This window comes from Haliaeetus albicilla, chromosome 16, assembly GCF_947461875.1.
Source record: "Haliaeetus albicilla chromosome 16, bHalAlb1.1, whole genome shotgun sequence".
NCBI lineage: Eukaryota > Metazoa > Chordata > Aves > Accipitriformes > Accipitridae > Haliaeetus > Haliaeetus albicilla.
The window spans coordinates 5,141,253-5,160,312 of NC_091498.1; the positions used below are offsets into that span (position 1 = coordinate 5,141,253).

General features: G+C 45.3%; 1 protein-coding gene across 6 annotated transcripts in view; it reads left to right on the top strand.

Moving 5' to 3' along the window:
- The first annotated feature begins 341 nt into the window (after window positions 1-341).
- PHACTR4 (phosphatase and actin regulator 4) overlaps window positions 342-19,060 on the top strand; it is a 68,645-nt gene continuing 49,926 nt past the window's right edge. For 2 of the 6 annotated variants that reach the window (XM_069803270.1, XM_069803277.1), the window contains exon 1: window positions 342-413. The gene's annotated coding sequence lies outside the window, so the exon portion shown is untranslated. Of the gene's footprint in view, window positions 414-1,146; window positions 1,199-13,932; window positions 14,036-19,060 lie in introns of those variants that run through there. The other 4 variants (XM_069803271.1, XM_069803274.1, XM_069803272.1 and 1 more) reach the window with 4 other exon arrangements.

The window sequence follows — 19,060 nt, forward strand, 5'->3', positions numbered from 1 at the left end:
CACCCCAACCCCCCACGACGCCGTCACCCCCTGACCCCAAAGCCTCACCCCAACCCCCCATGACCCCCCTCACCCCTTGACCCTAAAATGTCACCCCCCCAGCAGCCCAAACCCCACGACCCCGTCATCCTCTGACCCCAAAGTCTCACCCCAACCCCCCAACACCCCATCACCCCCCACCCCCCCCCCATCACCCCATCACCCCCCACTCCACACACCCCCCCGCCCCTTTCCGCGGCGAGGGGGCGTGTCCTACCGCCGGAGGCGTGGCCCGCGGTGGGGGGCGTGGCCTCCCGACGGACGGACGGACTACAACTCCCGGCATGCTCCGCGCGCGCCCCTTTCCCCCTCCCGAGGCTTCCGGCGGGGCCGGCCCGGGAGCGGCGGAGGGAGCCGGCGGCCGCGGGCAGCAGGTGAGGGCGGGCGGCCCGGGGGAGCCCCGCCGGGGGGTGGCCGGGCCGGGCCAGGCCAGGCTGGGCCCGGCCCGGCTCGGCTTGGCTCGGCTCGGCTCCTTTCCCCGACGGCAGCGCTCCGGGTGGTGGGGGGGGGACGACGGTGCGTGAGCGAGGGGCTGTGAGGGGCGAGAGGGGCCTGTGTGCGGGTGTCGGGGGGGGCTGGTGTGGGGAGAGCGTTGGGGGGGTCAGTGAGGGGAAGCGGGGGACGGGGGACGGGGTGGAGCGGGGCGAAGGGTCACTTCGGGCCGTGCTCTGCCCGGGTGGCCCGGCGGGGACCCCCGGGGCTCCCCGGAGGCTCTGCCCGCTGGGCTGGCTCTGCGGGCCGGGCCGGGCCGGGGGCTTCCTCGGCCGGGAAACTCATCCGAGAGCCGGCTCATAGTCCAAACTCGGGCTCTAAACCTGCTTTAAAAGCAAACAAGCGGCAAGCGCGCCGGCCGGAGCTCCAATTCCTGTGCGGTGCTGTCCTCGGAAGCGCTTGGGCTGTGACTAAAAGTAAAACCTGGTTTTTCATCGGTGTTGCCGTCCTGTTGCGTTCTGTGAGAGCGCTTTCACCTTCCTTTAAGTTCTTTAGCTGAGGCAGCCCCTTTGGTATTTCTTTGTTTGATCTGTTCTCTCTTAATGTTGGCTGAAATTTGAAACGTCCCTGCTGTGCTTTCTCGTTTAATTGTTCTTTCCTTCTGTTTGCGTGCAGATGAATTATTTACCTCTTTGCCTTGCACTGGGTTGTGTTTGTCCAGGTGAAGGTAGGTGAGGGCTTGGTGCCCCTCTCTGGGGCTGGAGGTACTGGAAAAAAAAAAAGAGTGTGATGTGAGAAGGTGCTTAATCGAGGCTGAAATGAAGTAAAAAGCCCCTCTTCTCAAACATTAGGATGTTTAACTGTTGCTTCCACAAGCCTAGAAAGGGAAGTGGGAATGCTTCTGATTGCTCCTCCAATGTGTAAAGAAACCTTGAATTGTATAGGAGTGCATTTTAAACTTGACGCTTGCCTTTGAAAAATACGAATGTCAGCAAGTCCTAGGCAGAATGGGGTTTACTCACAAAGGAAGGGGAATGATGAAGTTTTCTGTGGTCCATTCTTGGTGGGTAAAAGATTGGTTCAGCTGAATTAGCTTGATGTGCTAGTGTTGTAGAAGTTGCATGGGAGTGTAATTAAATTCCTCTGCCTGCTGTGATTTCAGTATAAATGCCTGTTGCTCTTCAAACATACCGTTTGAATTAATCCACATTACTTTTAAGAGTAGACAAGACCTAAAATTGTAACTTTACATAGTTTAAATTCCTTTTCAAATGACAGTTCAGAAAAGGGGGAAATAAAGCCAAAATGAGGCCACTTATGAGGGAACCTGGCTGGCACACAGTTATGCCAATTGAATTTAATTCCTTGGATGGTGATGGTAACAACCCCCTTTTCCCATTCAGAGTAGGTTTAAACTTGTTCGTCCCAACAGTGCTGGAAATGACTGCGCTGGTCTGTCCTAAATTAGTGTGGTTTGAAGTGTGTCAGCTTGTACTTTCACAGGGCTGGCTTTGTTATCAGATAGTATCTCAAAGGGTGTTTTTGTAAGGAACGTTTCCTTTCTGGACTACCAAGAAATGGCTGGATGAGCTGTATCTGAGGCACAGAGCATCCTCAAGTCCTGGAAGATTGGGGGGGGGGGTCCTGTTGGGAGTATGGGCCAGTGCAGAGAGGCTGCCACAAACAAGGGGCATGTGATTGCATCCTTGTTTTCATGCCGCTGGATCAGTAATCTGTGATTATACAGCCTTCTACTTCATTCAATCACTGGTTAATTTGATTTCCAGTTTAATTTGATGACAGTTTTGAGAGCCAAATCACTTGTATTTAAACAAATGGCTTCTATTTTGATCAAATTTCATTGTGTTTGGCATGTGTTGGGTCATTATATGTATTAAAAATCGCTGACACTGCAGTTCCTGCAGGTCTGTTAGTTGGTGATGAATATTCAGTTATGAGCTATACAAAACCTGTGTCTGGCGGGGAGTGGGGGGGAGGGCTTAAAGCAAAACCCACACAGTGATGGAAGTTGCACTGATACTAGTTTTTTGTCGCTGTTCTAAGAGATGCTGTGCATGAAGCGAGTTGCAGATATCCTTGGGGTCATCTGGGTCATCTCAAAACATGTTCATTTTTCAGGCAAAACCAGAACTTTGGGCTACAGGGAGTGCAAGGAAGCTGGTACGGCTGTTGGGGGCAAAGATGTCATCTTGTTCCTGCTGCCATTAAAGGTGGGAGTGGAGCGTGCATAGTGAAGAGATGCTTCATGTCATTCAGAATTGGTTCCCTAATTTTGTTTAGTTGGGATTTTCTGCATACAAATGCTGTGTGGGTTTTTTGTGAGTGTGAGAATGCTTTTTTTGCTGGCGGGTTTGGAGCCCATGGAAAACTAATAGATGTGCAACTGCGGCAGCGTTAAGCCTCGGCTTTGTGTCGAGGGGAAAAAAGCCCTTTCAGAGATCTATTTTTATCATTTAATTAGTAGCTCTTGCTGACTTGTCAATGCTGCGGTGATAACTATTTCCAGTTCTTTTCTGCGCAGTGGGGTCACGCATTAGTCAGGCAGTGAATGCACCAGCCAGCAGTCATACCCTTCGCTGGCTCTGGCTGGGGGTTTTTAACTCCTTCCAAACTGTGCCCCCAAATCCAAGGGCAGATTCTGGGTGAGGAGTCAGCATATAGGTACACAGAATTTGGGGAATCTTCAGCTGGGGCTCTCAAAGTGCTTTCCAAATGGTGACTGTCCTTAATTTTTCTCTGCCCTGGAGGACCTTTTGTATCTCATGAGGATCTGACGTGTGGAGGTTGGTGTGATTTGCTGATGGCAGGGTGACAGGCTTGGGATCGTAGGTAAAAGACTGCAGATTTCCCAATTCTCCCTCTTATCTGCTGGTTTTGAGTGACTCAGATCAACCTTTCGGGGCTGGAAGGTGACCACGCAAAACCTCTAGCAATGACTAATTATGCATTGGTATTTATGCTCCTTGCAAATGAGGAAGTGCTGTTTTCCTGATTTCTAAATGAAGCCCTTAATCTATAGATACTGTTCTTGTGTTGCTCGTTCTAGTGCTTGTGGTGTCGACTTGTTTTTGATTATCAGCTGTGCTGTGATACGGAGGTGAGAGGCAGCTCTCTCCCCAGCTACAGCCTGGTTGTCACACTGTTTGAATTTCTTTGTTTACTGATGACTGTATGCTCTTTCCACGTTGCACTGGGGAAGAGATGGGGGAGGGAGGACTAATTATCTCCAGAGAGAGGCTTTTAATGCTATTAGTCAAAGGAACAGGCTTCATCTCCTAACTGAATGAATTGTGTGAAATAACATGAAGCACCGGTGGCAAAGATAGGAAAATTGAGAGCAATCCAAATGATTTCTCTCTGCTGAGTCCTGGAAATAGATAATTTTTTTTTTTTCCTCCCAAGCCGTTGGCTAGCTGCAGCAATCGGAGGAGGGGGGAATGGGTAAACAGATTGTTAACTTTATTCTTTTGTGTTTGTGCTTTTGGCATGCTGATTACAAAACATGGTTACGAATTGCTTACCTACCAGCTGCACAGCTAAGTTCAGAAGTCGTGATGGGCAATGCATTATCACGAACTAATTAACCATGGCTGCTGAATGTCATGGGGCAAAATAAGGTGCATACTGATGAGGTCGGTTTGTGCAAGTCTGGCACTTCTCTAGCTCCTGCACTAAGCTCCTTGACTACTCCAGCTGCATGCCTTTTGAAACAGATTTGGTAAAGATCATTGGACTTTGGTGAGGCCTCATGGCGCTGAAACTAGAGGGTTTGAACCTTTTCATTTTGCCAGCTCCAGAAAGCTTCTGCTACAAGGATGAACCTCTTTGCAGACAAGTGAGGTACTGGCAGCTGGGTTTTCCTTTAGCCAATCCACAAAAGTGAACCCCTAATTAGAGCTGTGTTGCTGTAGATTAGATTTTGTTGTCTAAAATCCATCAAGATTAATTCCCACCATTGATTTTAAACTGGAGGCAGACCCTTTTGGGCTTCCTTCATTGCCGTGCACTTGTCTGCAGGAGAGCTGAGTCTCTCTGAATGTGCCTGCTTTTCTCCCCTAAAGACAGTTAGATTTTAAGGGTGCAAGGAAGAAAAATTTGGCCTCGGTCCTACTGAGAAGCCTTGATTTGCAAACTTAGATCAAAGTCTGAGAGGCACTGTCTTGAGTGGTGTCTGCACAGTGTTTAGCAGCCGGGCATGCTCAGGGCTCTTTCTTGGTGTTACAAACACCATGTTGCAAAGGGTGTCTTAGCAAAAAAAGAGGTTATTGCTAAACGTGGCCTTCAGGTAGGAGGTTAGGATTGCAGGCCATGTCTCAGTGGGTTTGCAGGGACTGTGCTCATGGAGGTGAAGTTTCCAGAGGTGCTTATGGACAGGGGAAAAGCCAAAGGTCATTGCCTTCAGAGAATTTGAGCTTTGAACAAAGCATGTAACTGTCTAAGCCAGTTAAGGGGACTTTGGCATTTCTGTACTCGCATGCTTTTGAAGGTTGCGTTCTGTTGTCTAATTCTTCTCTCCTACTTAAAGTCAAATCAGTAATGTTTATGTCACCGACTAAATTCACTGGTATAGGTCTGGGATAATCGGCTGTTCTAGCAGGGCCTGCTGGAAGTGTGATTTCAATCAATATCATTTCTGCCTTGGCAAGAGCTCCCCTGCAGATGCGTAAAAGTGCTGGTGGTGGTATGTTATTGATTACTCTCATCTCCAGAGCTGTCTAAAAGTTTTTGCTGGTTTGGTGTACTGCCAAGATCCGCAGGAAACAGGTTTGCAGGTACAGCTATTACCAGCAAGCCTTTGTATCCTAGTGCAGAAGAGACTTCAGTGGGTTTACGCAGGGATAGAAGCAGGGTTAAGAGGGTTTGGACTGGTCTTTGCTGGCTGAACAGGCTGCCTCAGGTTCTGTGGGAATGCATTTTTTTTTTTTTTAAAGCAGTTCTGCTGCAATGTTGACAGTGGAAATCTGGATGGACCCACAGAATTTCAGTTACTGATCTGTGCTCCTGTTATGGAGTGACCTTGTGCTGCCTAGGTTATCTTTATCAGCCGGGACCTAGAAGTAGGAGCATAATAATTACTGAAATAAATGATAGGCTGTCTGATTTGTGCTAGCAAGGGTGGTGGTCTTATTGTTGGGGATAGTAAGTCTAGTCTGTTGCAAACCAGGTGTAATTTACTGCTAGGTGGGAAATGGCAGAAGTAGGAAAAGGGCTGTTAAGTCCATTTGGGTTTGTTCCCCTTTAAATGGTGTTTGTGTGATGCAGAAAGAACAAATAATTAGAAGCAGAGTCTTTTTCACTTACATTTTTTGATTAGTAGCAGGTGAGAAGTGGCATGTACCCTGTAGAGTCACTGAAGCTTCATTTACATTGTGCTGAGAGTTAAATTAGTGCTTATATCCTGCTCCTAACTTGATCTGTATCCTGTTCCTCCTGGCTGTGGATCAGGGCCAGAGGTGAGCAAGGTCAAAGAATTTTTCATCTTGTACTTCCAAATCAATTTTTAACATACAGGCCCACAATTATTGACAGAAAAAACTGAGATTGCAGGCATGCTTAAACACGATTTCTCTTGGCTCAGCTGTGCCTTTTTAGAGTAATATCAGCCTTTGGGTGGAATTGTCAAATGAGTGCTGTCAAGGCTCTCTTGGCTTGTGCTGTCTTACGGCAGTTTTGAAATTAGCTATGGCTTTAGGCCATCTGGCTTTTCTGTTACCTGTTCAGAACAAAGTGAAGACAGTTAATAGGGGGCCGGCACTGGCAGAGCGAGGAAACTTGAGGAAAATTCATACCTGCTAACTCAACCTGACACCTAACATTACAAGAAGTGGGGTTTTTGCTGTTGTTATTGTTCTGTTTCACTTGTCTTATAAATACTGGATTTTTTTTTTTTTTTTTTCTGAATAAGAAGATAAATAGCGTTTGCAGGGGGGGAAGTTCCTGGGCTGGAAAACTTGGCTCATGCATGGGCTGCTCAGTTGCTGTTGCTGATACCTGAGTTCAGGCTGGCTCCCTCTGTACCTTAGCCAGCGAGGCTGTTACTTGGGAGCATTAAGAAAGTATCCAGCTTCTCTGGGGTGTGTTGGTGGGCTTACACAGAATGCATCTGGTGGAAATAAATAAGGGAGTTTTCAGGATTAATTTATTAAGCAGGCTTTCTGAGGTGTCTTGAACACATGGCAGTGCATGCAGTCCGGTCACCAGCATTAGGCATGCAGAAACCTGTGTGAACACATCGGGCTTGGAAAGTAGAATGAGAGAGTGCTGCGAGACTGCTGGATCTCCAAAATCAGTTTGACACTAGTGATTACATTAATCAGTACTATTTCTCATCTGCTTTTAGCTTCAAAACGAAGCCTTCAATCTGTATTCTAATGACTGGGTTCTGTCTACCTATCAACTAGACTGAGTACAGGGAAAATAAGGATGCTTGGGTGGACAGGCCTAATTTAGCTTCCAGCTGTGTTGCTGCCATGCTGTTTGATGTCAGGCAAGTCACTTTTTCCTGTACCTGTTTCATCCTCCTGTCTATCCTCTCTAAGATTGCGTGTACTTAGTGAGGGTGTAGTCATCCTTGTGTTTATAGCTAGAGGGACATATTAATGCATCTCGGCCCTAAGGGCTGTAATTAGCAGCCAGGTTATACTGGTCTGGGTCCCATCGTACTACGTGTGGTACAGTGTGTAGATGGGGCCTTTAGTAAATAGAATATGAATAACAGGAGGAAGCATTTGTCTGAGTAGCAGGTATGTGTTGGGTAAGTCCGGCAATGCAGATGGGTATTGCTGCTGTGCTCTGGTTGAATCAGCAGTGTTCAAGTAGTTGTTTCTTAATGTGCACCATGTCCTATATTTTGTGAATGTGTAATTTGAAGTTTTAGTTCTGCATTTTTTTTTATTTGCTTGTTTTTCCAGGTTTCACACTGGACTTTTCTGCCTGTGGATCTTGTTTTCTGTGTTAAGTTCCTTTGCAGGGGAGGATTTTTCAGAGCTTTCCTAGTGTAATAGGAACAAGCTTGCCTTGATTTTTTGGTAAATTACTGCTGCTCTTGGAAAGTGGTATTTATAAAGCTGCTGTGCTATATTTCAGTGTGGAAAGGGAGGCCGGGGGAGAAACTAGCAGAAATCTGTTTCTCCTTTAGTATGAAATTGTATAGGTGGTACTCTTGCATGGAGAGAGGAGCAGTCCTTGCATAAACACTGGCTATATTAACATTTCTAACTAGTAAATTTATGGATAATCTCTTCTTTTGGAGGATTTATTCTGATTTGAGAGCATTAGTCTCTGGGAAAATTAAACCTCTTTTAAATCCACTTTGTTCAGACTCTAGACTGGGGAACTGCTGGTAAGCCTTGCCATCTTCCTTCAGCTTTTCTGCAGGCTTGATTGGAAATGATGTGCAGAGAGACACAGCTGGTCCAGAGGCATCTGGGGTTTGGTTTTAGGTGCTTTATCCAGTTGTGTCAAAATGGATTTGGAAACTGTTCGCTCTGTTCCTGTAATGAGTGCATGCAGCTTTGAGCACAGCCAAAAAAAAGCAAGCCCCTAAACCAAACAACCCAAAAGGTAAGAAAGATTAAATGTTCATGGGAACTGTGAAGTGTCTTGGTAAAGCTGCTTGTCTGCACGATGCTGCAGTTACGAGATGCTGGGGGGGCTGTCTTCGGTGACTGAAATGTCAGTCTGCCTGCTAGTGCTGGACGCTTCCATGATTACCAAGGCATACCTCCATTTCACGTAGCTGATTCATGGCCCTGTATATTTAATCATAGTTTCTATAGCAGTTAAATCTTTAACGAGAGGGTGGAGTTCACTTTCAGTTCATTGCAGGTTTTTTGTGAATATTATGGCCGATTCATTAATGTGTTCTGCTGATCAGAGTCATTTTTATAGGGGACTAATGTTGAAGGATATTCTGTGTTTGTGGTGCATGAAATGAGTACTGAAACAACTCTAGCTTTTTTAATAGTTGGCATGAGCATTTCTTTAGGTTGGTTTGTACCATGCTGTGTGGCTGCATTGCTAAGTAAATGCAGAGTCGATTTCCTCATATTGGTGCAAGATGTTTAGCTTACTACCTTTTGATTATCAGCTAAGATCGTAGAACTACCTGATCATATATGGGCGGATTACGGTGAGTCCTCCTGTGCTCTCCACAAATCGTTCCCTCGGGGCTTGACATTATCTGTTGGCTCCGTAAGTTATTGGGACACTCTTTACAACTGCAGTTTAGTCCTGTCTTACTGAAAGCTCAAATTCTTAGGTATTTCCAAGGTGACTTTGCTGCAGGAAGCTGTTTGAGCCTTCATTCTTAATACCAGTAGCAAGGGGTTTGATTTGCATAATCAAGATAATGTGGTGGATAGTGTTTCTTTGTGTTTTTAAAGCCATGTGTTGTCTTGCTGTCATGTCCTATAAAAATATGGTGCATTCTTGAACCTAGAGCACAACACTGATCCTGGAGAAGTGCATTAGGTAAATGGTCCTCAGTGAGCAGCACTTCTGGGATGGATGACCATGCTGCTAATGAGTTGGGCTTCAACAAAGCCTCGTCTGAAGTTGGTATTAGCGGTTGCTTTTGGGAAGGCCTGTGTCGATTGTCCATTCTGTTCATCCTTGCACCCCTTTTGAGCATGAACGCTTTAAAAACACATAAAGCTTTCTCGTCCAAAATTCTGGTTCTGATATGGCACGTGACGTTCTTGTGACAACGAGGGCGGTTGAAATAGGAATCTGTTGGGAATGGATTTGTATCTGCATTAAACAGGAGGAGAACGTGTCTGTTGCCAAGAGTCTGTCGAGGAGATGCTGGTTAAAAATCATTGTGCTTAGCTTACTGTGTGCAGGGTTTACCAGCAGCAGACTGACTTTTGCCCGTATCCCCAAGATGAATCATGTTTGGGGTTAAACTGCTGTTCAAAAACAGCCAGTAAAGTGGCTCAGTTCCATCAGTGATATTTTATTGTTTCACCCTCTATGGTGATGAGCTCCTGTATTACTGTAGGTGTCCCTTCCACGCCCGTCCCTTGCAGTCAGAGATCAGAGAAGATTTTCCTGTTACACAGAGACTTTGCAGGTGAAGTGGAGGTCCTGGATTTATTTGCCTGTTCTGTTACAGCCTTGAAGGCAGAAACAGTTTTGTCCTTGCTTTCTGACTGTGGTAGCTGGGTCATGAGATCTTCCAAACCTGCATTTGTGGAGCTTTCTTGCAGTTGCAGGCTTGAGTCTTAAATTTAGGGTCCCCACAGGCTCTGTCTTCAAAAAGAATTACTTGCTAGAAAGCTGTATTTCTGATGGCTGATGCTAACCAAGCTGAGCTGTCTTGCAATTGCTGTTTGACTGTGTTTGAAGTAGCCATTGTGGGGAGAAATATTTGCTGTCTTTTATCAGAGTGCTTGTCGAATAGTTTCATTCAGTGCACTCGGCTTTTTAACAGATGGGATAGATTTTTGTGAGCCTGGGCAACCACAGGAATTGTTTTGCAAGGTGAGACATTTCTGTTGTGATGGGCAGGAGAAATAATAACGTTGTGTGATTCATAAGAGTGATGAGACTTTGGTTTTGGATCGGTGAACCTTTTTTTTTTAAGGATATTAGCATTTGTCTTCAAAGAAATCTGAGTTGAAAGCCAAAAGTTAACAGAAACAGTTCCTGAGCGGTGCTGATAGGATGGGTCTTGTGGCTAGAGCTCCCAGTACGCTTGAGGGGACTGGAAGAATTGGTGCTTAGGCAACATGAGCCACACAGCACCGCGCTCACAAATTCCTTCACAAATTCCTCCCCTTGTGCTCGGGGCGTGGAGAGGGAGGGTGGCACCGAGGGCAGTGCTGCGTGGGTGAATGAGGGCTCTGCCTGGGTGCAGGTTGCTGCTGTGCCGGCCACAGCTTCTCCAGGGGCCTGGGAGCTATGGCGTAGCAGATCTGCTTCAGGTCTGCTGGGGTAATGATGAACCACACAGGGAATGCAGTCCTGTCAATAGCCAGTGTTTCAAATGGAAGCGTACTGCAGATGGCCAGATTTCCTAAATGGCACATAGAGACTGCAAGTAGGGCAGAAGGGAAGGAGATTGCAGTCTCTGCTTGTTGTGCTTGGTGTGCATTGGAAAGCACTAAAGGAGCGGCCTCTTGCACTGATTTTGTGTCTTGGCAGGGGCAGCAGCAAGTATCTGTTTGAATAATCAGCAGTGGCTCTCTGGTGGCCAGGTGCTCCATTTGCCTAGTGCAGCCCTGTTCCTGCTGAGAATTCAGGTCTAGCCTAAATACCTGCAGACTTGAGGGATTATGTTGTTGGGGGCAGGTCCTGCAGGAGTGAGCAAGGCAGAAGTTAGTCTCCCATTTCAGCATTTTATTGCTGGCTCTCAGGGCTATAGCTTCCTTTGCAAAGAGGTTATTTCCTTCCTGTAACATAGCATTGAATGGGAGGAGAGTGTGCAAGAAAGTGAAAATCTGTAGTTGTCGGTGGTGATGACTGAGCCATTACATTTTAAAATTAGTCACAGTTACTATCTGGGGACATCTGGGGCAGGTAATATGTCAGCTAGATTGCAGGACCTGATCAGCTGGTTGAGAGAGACAGTCCCCAGAAGTCAGAGAGAGTGCATGTGTGTTTTAGCGGATTGCAAGTTTAATTGGCCTACATGTGAGTTTGAGCTGTTTTTGTGGCTGGAGGATTGCTGATTTATGTTGTGATCCCTTAACAAAACAGTTCTTGTGGAGGCAGACTCTGCCATTAGGCTTTGTGTCTCGGGCCGCTGCAGTACAAAGGCTTTGCTGGAAGTGGAGCGGGCGTTCTGTGCGTGCCTGTTGTGTCCATCTGTCTGCGCTGGCTGAGGGAGAGCTGGAATTTGGAAATGCTTTTAATTGTACGGGGGAGCAGGTGGCTTTCCATTGCATGGGTTTACAATGAATTGTTTATTCCGGTGTAGATTGGGGTGGGGTTTTGTTGCTGTCTGTTGTTCCAAGAAAATGGGAGGAATGAGGGGCAGAAAGGGTGGAACTGGTTGGACTGGAATTCCAGGGTCATGCCTGGCCTTGGGTTATGAACAGCAAGGTCCTGCTCATTTCAAAACCTGGGGCTGGCAAATCCTGGTGCGTTGGAATCTGTTGGTGTTTCAGGTTTTTGCTCCTAAGTGTATCGAGGGAGTTTAATAATAGTTTTGTAGCAGAGATCTCAAATCATCTTATAAATATGAGTAAACAATCCTGTTTTATCATAATACTACCTACTCGAGAGTATCTAGCATAGGTACTCATGACTTGGGTGATCTAGCTGGCTCAAACAGCACGGAAAGGTAAGGGTGGCACCTTTCCCTTGTGTTTGCTGTGGGAAAAGGCATAGAGGAGTGGGCAGGATCTGATGATTCATGTCAGATCTTTCAAGCCTGTTTGTGGTGCTGGGAAGCCTGACTTGATGCCTTCCTAACCCAATCTTATCCCTTTCTCTGTGACAGCAAGCTGTGCTCTCCAGTGTGAGACCCCTGTTTTGGGCTGCAGCTGTGTAAACGCCTAAAACTGCTATAGCTGCTGAAGAAGAGGTCCTGTGTATTCAATCCCTTCCACTCAAACAACTGTTTGTGGGCCATGTGACAAACAAATTGAGGAACTGAATTGAATTAAAACCAGCTGTTTCTGCACCAGGCTGGTTTTGACTGGGGTCAGCTGCTCGGTGAGATTCCTGGTGCCAGCAGAGAGGAGAGCAGCAGAGCTGCTCTGTGTGCTGTCAAGCGCCTGTGAAACTGTGGCTCGTTGTCTTCTGCACGGAGCTGTTTTGGGGTGCAAGTGCAGTTGCTGTGATCTGTGTTTGGTGGTTGTGCCTGCATGCCCTCGCCTGGTGCTTGCCACTGAATTGCTCCCTTGAGGAAGCTTTCAGGTTTAGTTGTTTATCCAGTTTCCTTTTCAGTTCAAACAAACCCAAAAGAGCTGTGATGCTGCAGGCATGGAAGAGCCTCACTGAGCTCTAAATGGTTAGGATGGTTTGTTACTGGGGGGCTTTTACTCAGTCCCGTTAATTTTTGTGGGAAGCCTGTTCTTTCCTTTGGCTCACACAGATGAATGCTTTCTCCTGACAAAAAGCTTATTTTATCCCAAATGCACTACTATGTTATATTTTTGCAAGACATCAGGGAAATTGGTGTGCTTTGGTTCTTATTGTGGTGTGCTCTCTTTGCTGCAAATGCAGGTATGGGACATAGAGACCTCATTAGTTTGTGCTATGGTAAAAGCATACTCAAAGCTTGACTTTGCAGCAATTTAATACCCAGACCTAACCCAAGGCTGAATGGAAGTCTTAGCGATGGGGAGGGCGGTTGAAGAAATCAGTCACTACATTCCCTTTGGCTGCTGAAACCGGGATGGAGCTAGGAAAGTGTTCGGTTGAGTGGTCTGAGCTAGTCCCTGCTGCAGAGCAGTTACAGCTCAGTCCATGGGCTGCCTGTCCCTGGAGCTCCCTACCCATGTGGAGGGACAGGAGATGCTGCAGAGAAGGTGCAGTTACAGTTTCCAGCAAATAAATTTACAATGAAGCAAATGTCTGATAGTTGGCAGAGCTCCTGCAGCTTTCTGCATGCTCAGTCCTCCTCTTGGGATGTGAGAGTGCAAACCTGTTAGCTTAAGTCCCAGTGAAAGCTGCTGCAGGTTTGCGTTCAATTGTGTGTGGGTGTTTTACAGCTCACTGTATTCTGGGGTAGCTGTTTATTGCTGTTATGCAGCTGTTGTGTATCTAAACACTGTTTTTTGCAGACACCTCTTTGTGAATTGAAGTGTTCCTCAGATGAAGTCATTTAGGAAATCTCCATTTATAGGCAAACCCCAAAACTGGCTGACAAATACCCTCTGTGGCCTTCAAATGAATTAAATCATCTGTCCAACTTTGACTTATGTCAAAGGGGAAGGGTTACCTACCAATTCTGAAGATTGCTGTAAGCATCATTAATTTACAGTGTGACGCTGGGTCAGAGTGGATCATGCTTCAGTTCCTTTTTACAACAAAATAGCTATTCCTCAATATCTTTTTTTTTATTGCAGAACTGATTTTCCCTTTAATAAACCTGTCACTGTAGGTCATTATAATCTGCACAAACACTTCCTTTCACCATCTTACTACGAGGTGTCCTTTTAGAACAGCTTGGCTTGACATTCGGAAGTGGGAAGTGATGGTGTGCTGGGCGTTTACATGCAGTGATGCAAGCCCTACATGCAGGGACCGAGCTCCTTACCTTGTGTGGCAGATGTATGCAGCAAGTCTGTTGAATGTGTGCCGAGTCGCAGTGTACGTGCTGGAGATGACTGTCAGCAGTGGCAAAGTGGTGGGTTTTGTTCCTTAGAAGGGCATGTTGTGCTGGGGTAGGGATGGAGAGGGCGTTCGACTGTGTGGCTTTCTGTGGACGTATCTAACAGGGTTAGGTGTTGAACGTGAGTGGGTATGTGTTGTGCAGTCACTCTGTGGTTAACAACATCTCCTTGGAAGCATGGGCCGTGCTGAAAAATCTTTTCTCTCCTTAAAATGGAATATTTTACCACCTGCTACCTTCTCTAAGAACTGAACCAAGGTGTGTTTCACATGACTGATGTCAGCTTTCATTTAAAATGAGTACGTTTTCCAGCTGTAGGTAAGGATACAATCCTAACATGATTTCAGCATATTTTTACATTTCCAGAAATGCTCTCGTCTTATACTCGTGGCTGCCTGATACGCACGCAGGTTTCTAACTCCTGGGGCTTACTCAGAGCTACCTTTGAAGTCTTAAAAGTGTAGCAAAGCACTTTTTGTTTATTTTGAGTTTACATGGCTCAGTATGGATTTAGGTCCTGCTAGTGTTAACATTTTTCTTAATATGCCTCTTCCCATATTACATTGTTTAAGAGATCACATTCTCCTTCAGTTTCATTCCTTTTCATCTATTTTGTTGCTCTGATATTGTTAAGTCTGTTCTCGTTTAAAATTTGCTGGAAGTGCTAGTGTGGGTGGAGGGAGTATGGGGTACTTTTGTAACCATTCTTTGTGCTGGCACCTATCAAAAGGTCTTGTTTGCTGAGCAAACCAGCAGCTTCTGGCTAGTTGATAGCTGTGCTTGGGGGAGGGGGTCATGGAGTGTTTTAATGAACCTGCTCTGATGTCCAAGGACACAGCAGTGGAACAGAACAGAAAGGCTGAATGTGGCATACAAGAGAGGTCACCAGAAAGTCATAGCTTACAGTTGAAGCTGCTCGTTTTTTAAGGATTTTTTCCTTGCTGGATTTTAATTCTCTTCTGAAGCTCCTAACAGGCTCTTTCTCCTATTGGACTTCTACTGTATCACCTTGTGAGGTGTATATAATTCTCACTTAGCTCTTAGATGGATTTATTCAAGGTGATCCAGAGTCAAGTGATCTGACAAACCACCCAGTTGTGCTGGTTCCCGAGGCAGGGCTATGAGGTGCTGGACGTACCCTGAGCACTCGTGTCCGAGGCATGTCTCCTCCTGTGTGGGAGATTCTCCACTTGTGAACCAGGAGCTCACTGTGCCAGGTATGCAGACTGGAGAGCCGGCTCCAGTGAGCTTACAGTTAATACACCCCACCTGAAGGCATTTCCTCAGCTAGCAGCTTCTGTGCCTTGGAAATGTGTTTGAGATACTTGATGCTTTCTCCTTCTGTGTCCTGTCTGTTCACTGATCTGCTTGTTGCTGTTGAAATTGATTCCTCTTGTTTAATTTTGCACAGTTGGTAGGAGAGCAGTTTTCACTGGGTTTACTTTCTTGGACCAGATCAACTTGCCTGCCTGCAGGGTGTGATGTGAGATTTGCTTGTTCAGTTGGGTGTTTTTCTAGCCATTGTTACGGTAGAAGGTCCTTTTGTGGCTGAAAAGAAGCTGTGATAATTTGTTGAGCTCTTAATGCAGCTAAATGTGCTGGGTGGAAATTGTCATCTCTAAACTGAGAGTTAGTAGAATGGCAATGAGAGAATGGGAGCAGGCTGAAAGAAACATTCCTGTTCATGGTGGAGTTTCAGGAGATCACCACCACCTTTTTTAAGATTATCCTCCTTGAGGTTTGGGGGCGTGTATCAGTCCAAAACCTCCAACAGGTCTGAAAGATGAATGACTATGTGTGAATTAGCAGTGGTATTGATCCCTATCCGGAGGTGTTTGGAAGAGCCTTAGGAAAGGCACAGCTTTCCCCTGAGATTAGAATCAATTTAGGGCATGTGAGGCCAGATTTCTGTAGCAAGCACGATCCTCATGCAAACTGTGTTGCTGCTTCATAAACTTGGTGCACAGCAATGGAGAACTACAAATGATTATTTTTTTTTTAAAGGAAATGTTCTTGTTCAGAAACTTTATGGGCTTGTTTTCGTGGTGGGATGCCTCACTGCCTGTACTTATGTTATAGAGTTTGCCAGATCTGCAGTGGGAATTAATTTCTCTGTTTTCCTAGTTATGGTTGGGGCACCTTTTTATTAAAGCTGGAGCTGTGGAACACAAGAAGAATAAATTGCCTGGGGAGGGTTTCTTTAAGGATATTCGATATCTTAATCAGACGTAATTAGAAATTACTGTAATGAAACTGTGAAAGAAAAAATAAGGCTACAACTGAATTGCAAATTCTGCCTGAACTGCATACTGTACGGCAAAATCTGAATGAAAAGATGAAATTTAAGGCTCCTGTAGACGCAGTGACGTGATTCCAGAGTGTCCATTCAGAAAGAGATTTAATTTTAAATAGCTGAGCTGTGTCCGGTTAAGGAGGTTGACTCTATACTTTAGGTTGATAAAGACACCTACACAGCACAGGTTTCCTGTATCTCGCATTTTTTCAAGTGGGAACATTGCGTTGCCTTTCAGTATGGAATTTGGTTAGAGGTGCCTGTTTTATGTACTCGAATGTGCACCAGTGAAAGTGTGGGGTTTAATCAGGTTGTGCGTACCCTGCGGTCTGTTTATCCCAGGAAGCAGTCGGACATGCGGCGGGGAACGAATGTGCGAGGTGCCTTGGGAAAGACCCACATGGCAGGACTGCAAATTTGGCCACTGCCTCAACTGCTGCTGGCTTTTTCAGAGTTCAGGTGAGCTTTCTGACAGATTTGTTTTAGCACTTTGATAGTGGCTAAGCTCATACCTGTTGCTTCTTAAAAAGAGGCAAAAAGAAACATTTTGGCAACTGGCTTTGCAGTGGCTGTGGCAGAGTGGCCTCATTTTGGTGAGGAAATGGTGGTTGCAAATGAAATCGTCTATCGAGTCATAATTGCAGGGGCATTACCACAGCATTGCAATATGTACTCAGCTACTTTGTTTTCATTGAAAGTTTGACGAAAATGGAAACCACAAAACTAAGGCAAAGGTGGTTTGTATTTTACCCGAGAAGCCAGAGGTAAATAAGTAACCCTGTTATTACGCGCCTTTTGGGTGCGTGTTGCAGTGCAATGCAGGCACAGATTATATATAGCCTAGATGATATGTGCAACCCACAGTCCTCAACTGCACGCCTTAATGGTACGTTGAGGATGGAGCTTTTTGTTGCTGATACATCCGAACAAGCTCATTCTTATGCTTCATGGCAGACAACTACAAGCAGAGGACTGAGTTCATGTTTTCAGTAGCATTCATCAGGTTAAAATGGATTTTGTTCAATAGATGCAGTTTTTTCTTAGGAGGTCCTGTTGGGGTGTAAAAGCAGCTTTTGCTACTTCAAAAGCTGTAGGCTTCCTCAGAAACAGTAAAGCCTTTTCACTGAATCAGTGCTGTATGCAGTGCTGAGACCTAATGAATGTGATGATTATCTCTGATCAGTCTCTTGTGGCAGAGGTGTGAGATTCTTCGTTGGTCTCTGTACAAATTCAAAAAGGGTGGAAAATAATTGTTAAAGCTAAGGAAAAAATGTAACTTCATCTGTACAGTCGAGTGCAAGTCGGCAGATGCATTTATTTCTATCATGAAATTGCTATTATGAGTCTGCTTACTTTGCAGTATTGGATCTTAGCTTCAGACAAGCTGTCCCATGCTTTTGGGCTGCTGCAGTTTCTTCACCCTGGAGTCAGTAATCCTCTCATTTCTAATTGTGTCCATGGTTCTGTACGGATAGAGTTGGTTAGAGGTTTTTCGAGTAAATTTAAATTGTCTGTGAGGTGTAGTACAAGAACAAACTGTTGTATGAGCAGGTATATACTGATCACAAAGGAATTTTAATTTCTGACAAGCCCTATTGTGCTGAAATCAGTTGTGCAGAAAGACATGATGGAAACATGCCAGTTCAGAGTTGAAACAAGTGTGGTACTGCTGGGGCTGGGATTTCACAGGAGCTGCAAGCTGACCTTTAGTTGCTTTTGGAAGGGAGATCTCCTGAGCCTCGTGTCTGCCATGTTTTCTCCCTTAAAAAATGCTGAGGTTAGTGTTTTTGTGGCAATGCAACGAGCTAGAAAAGATCTGGGTGAAAAGGAATCCTTTTACTGGTGGTGGTTTAAGGCAATCAGGTTGACTTTTGAGTTTGAATCTTAGATGCTCAGTGTTTACTATGTTGTGTGTTGTTTTATAGCCTTTAGGAAGAAAAGGCATCTCAAGACTTTCTGTTCTTAATATTCACAAGTCTGAGGAATGGGGACCACACTCCTGAATGCTTTCCCTTTACACTAGTATAACACTCTCTGAAAGGTGAATTGGACTCTAGGCATTTCCTGATCTCCTGTGTGTGCTTCCTATTACTGCACTAATTAATTTATACAGAACTTGCTCTGGTGCGGAGATTGGTCTGTGGTCTAGGCTTGCAGAAACTCAGCTGGTATTTTTGTAGCTAGCTAGGGATGCTCTGGTGCTATGGTGGCTCAAGCAGCAATAACGTTATTCCTAATACGGGACTTAAGTAGTCAAGAATTCAGTTGTCATTCCATGCTTTTTGGAAAGAGGGAGAAATAGAAACTAGAGCTTAGATTTTGGGCAAATGAGCTCTGTACTTCAAATATTCATTGTTTTTTTGCCTGCAGTATGCTGAAGCAGGTGCTGGTGGAGCCTGGTTCATTTTCTTAAGTCCCACTGTGCAAAAATGAGTTGGGTACATGGATAACTGGGATCCTCTGTGGAAACTGCTCTACAAATACATCAGTTCTTTTCCTTCTCTCCTTTTGGTGTGCCCAGACTTTTCTGGTTAATAACAAAATGTGTGAATTGCATTCTTCAGTATAATAATTTATTAACACTCACATTTAAGGGTTCGTATGTGTTGATGGATTAAGTAGTGTGTTTCTAGAACATCTTTAATATCCTGGTTTTAATTATATCAAGCTTGCTCTTCTGGCTTTTTTAAAATGCCAGGCCTGGATTGCTTTTAGTTCTCATCTCTGATCTCCACAAATGGGCTATTTTGTTTATTCTGTGTTATAATTAAATATACATCTTCCTCTATTGAAAAGATTTCTGCAGTAGAATTGTTTTGCAGCGGTGGTGGTGGTGGTGGTGAGTTTTGACTGTTGTGGTTCTAGTCTTAGGTGTTGAGCCGCCTTGCTGAGCCAAGCTAAAATCTTGTCTTTTATGAAACTTTTCCAAGCTGAAACCTGCATGGCTAAATGTTGGGCAGACAGCTGATGAAACGGAGTTTTGAGAGGAT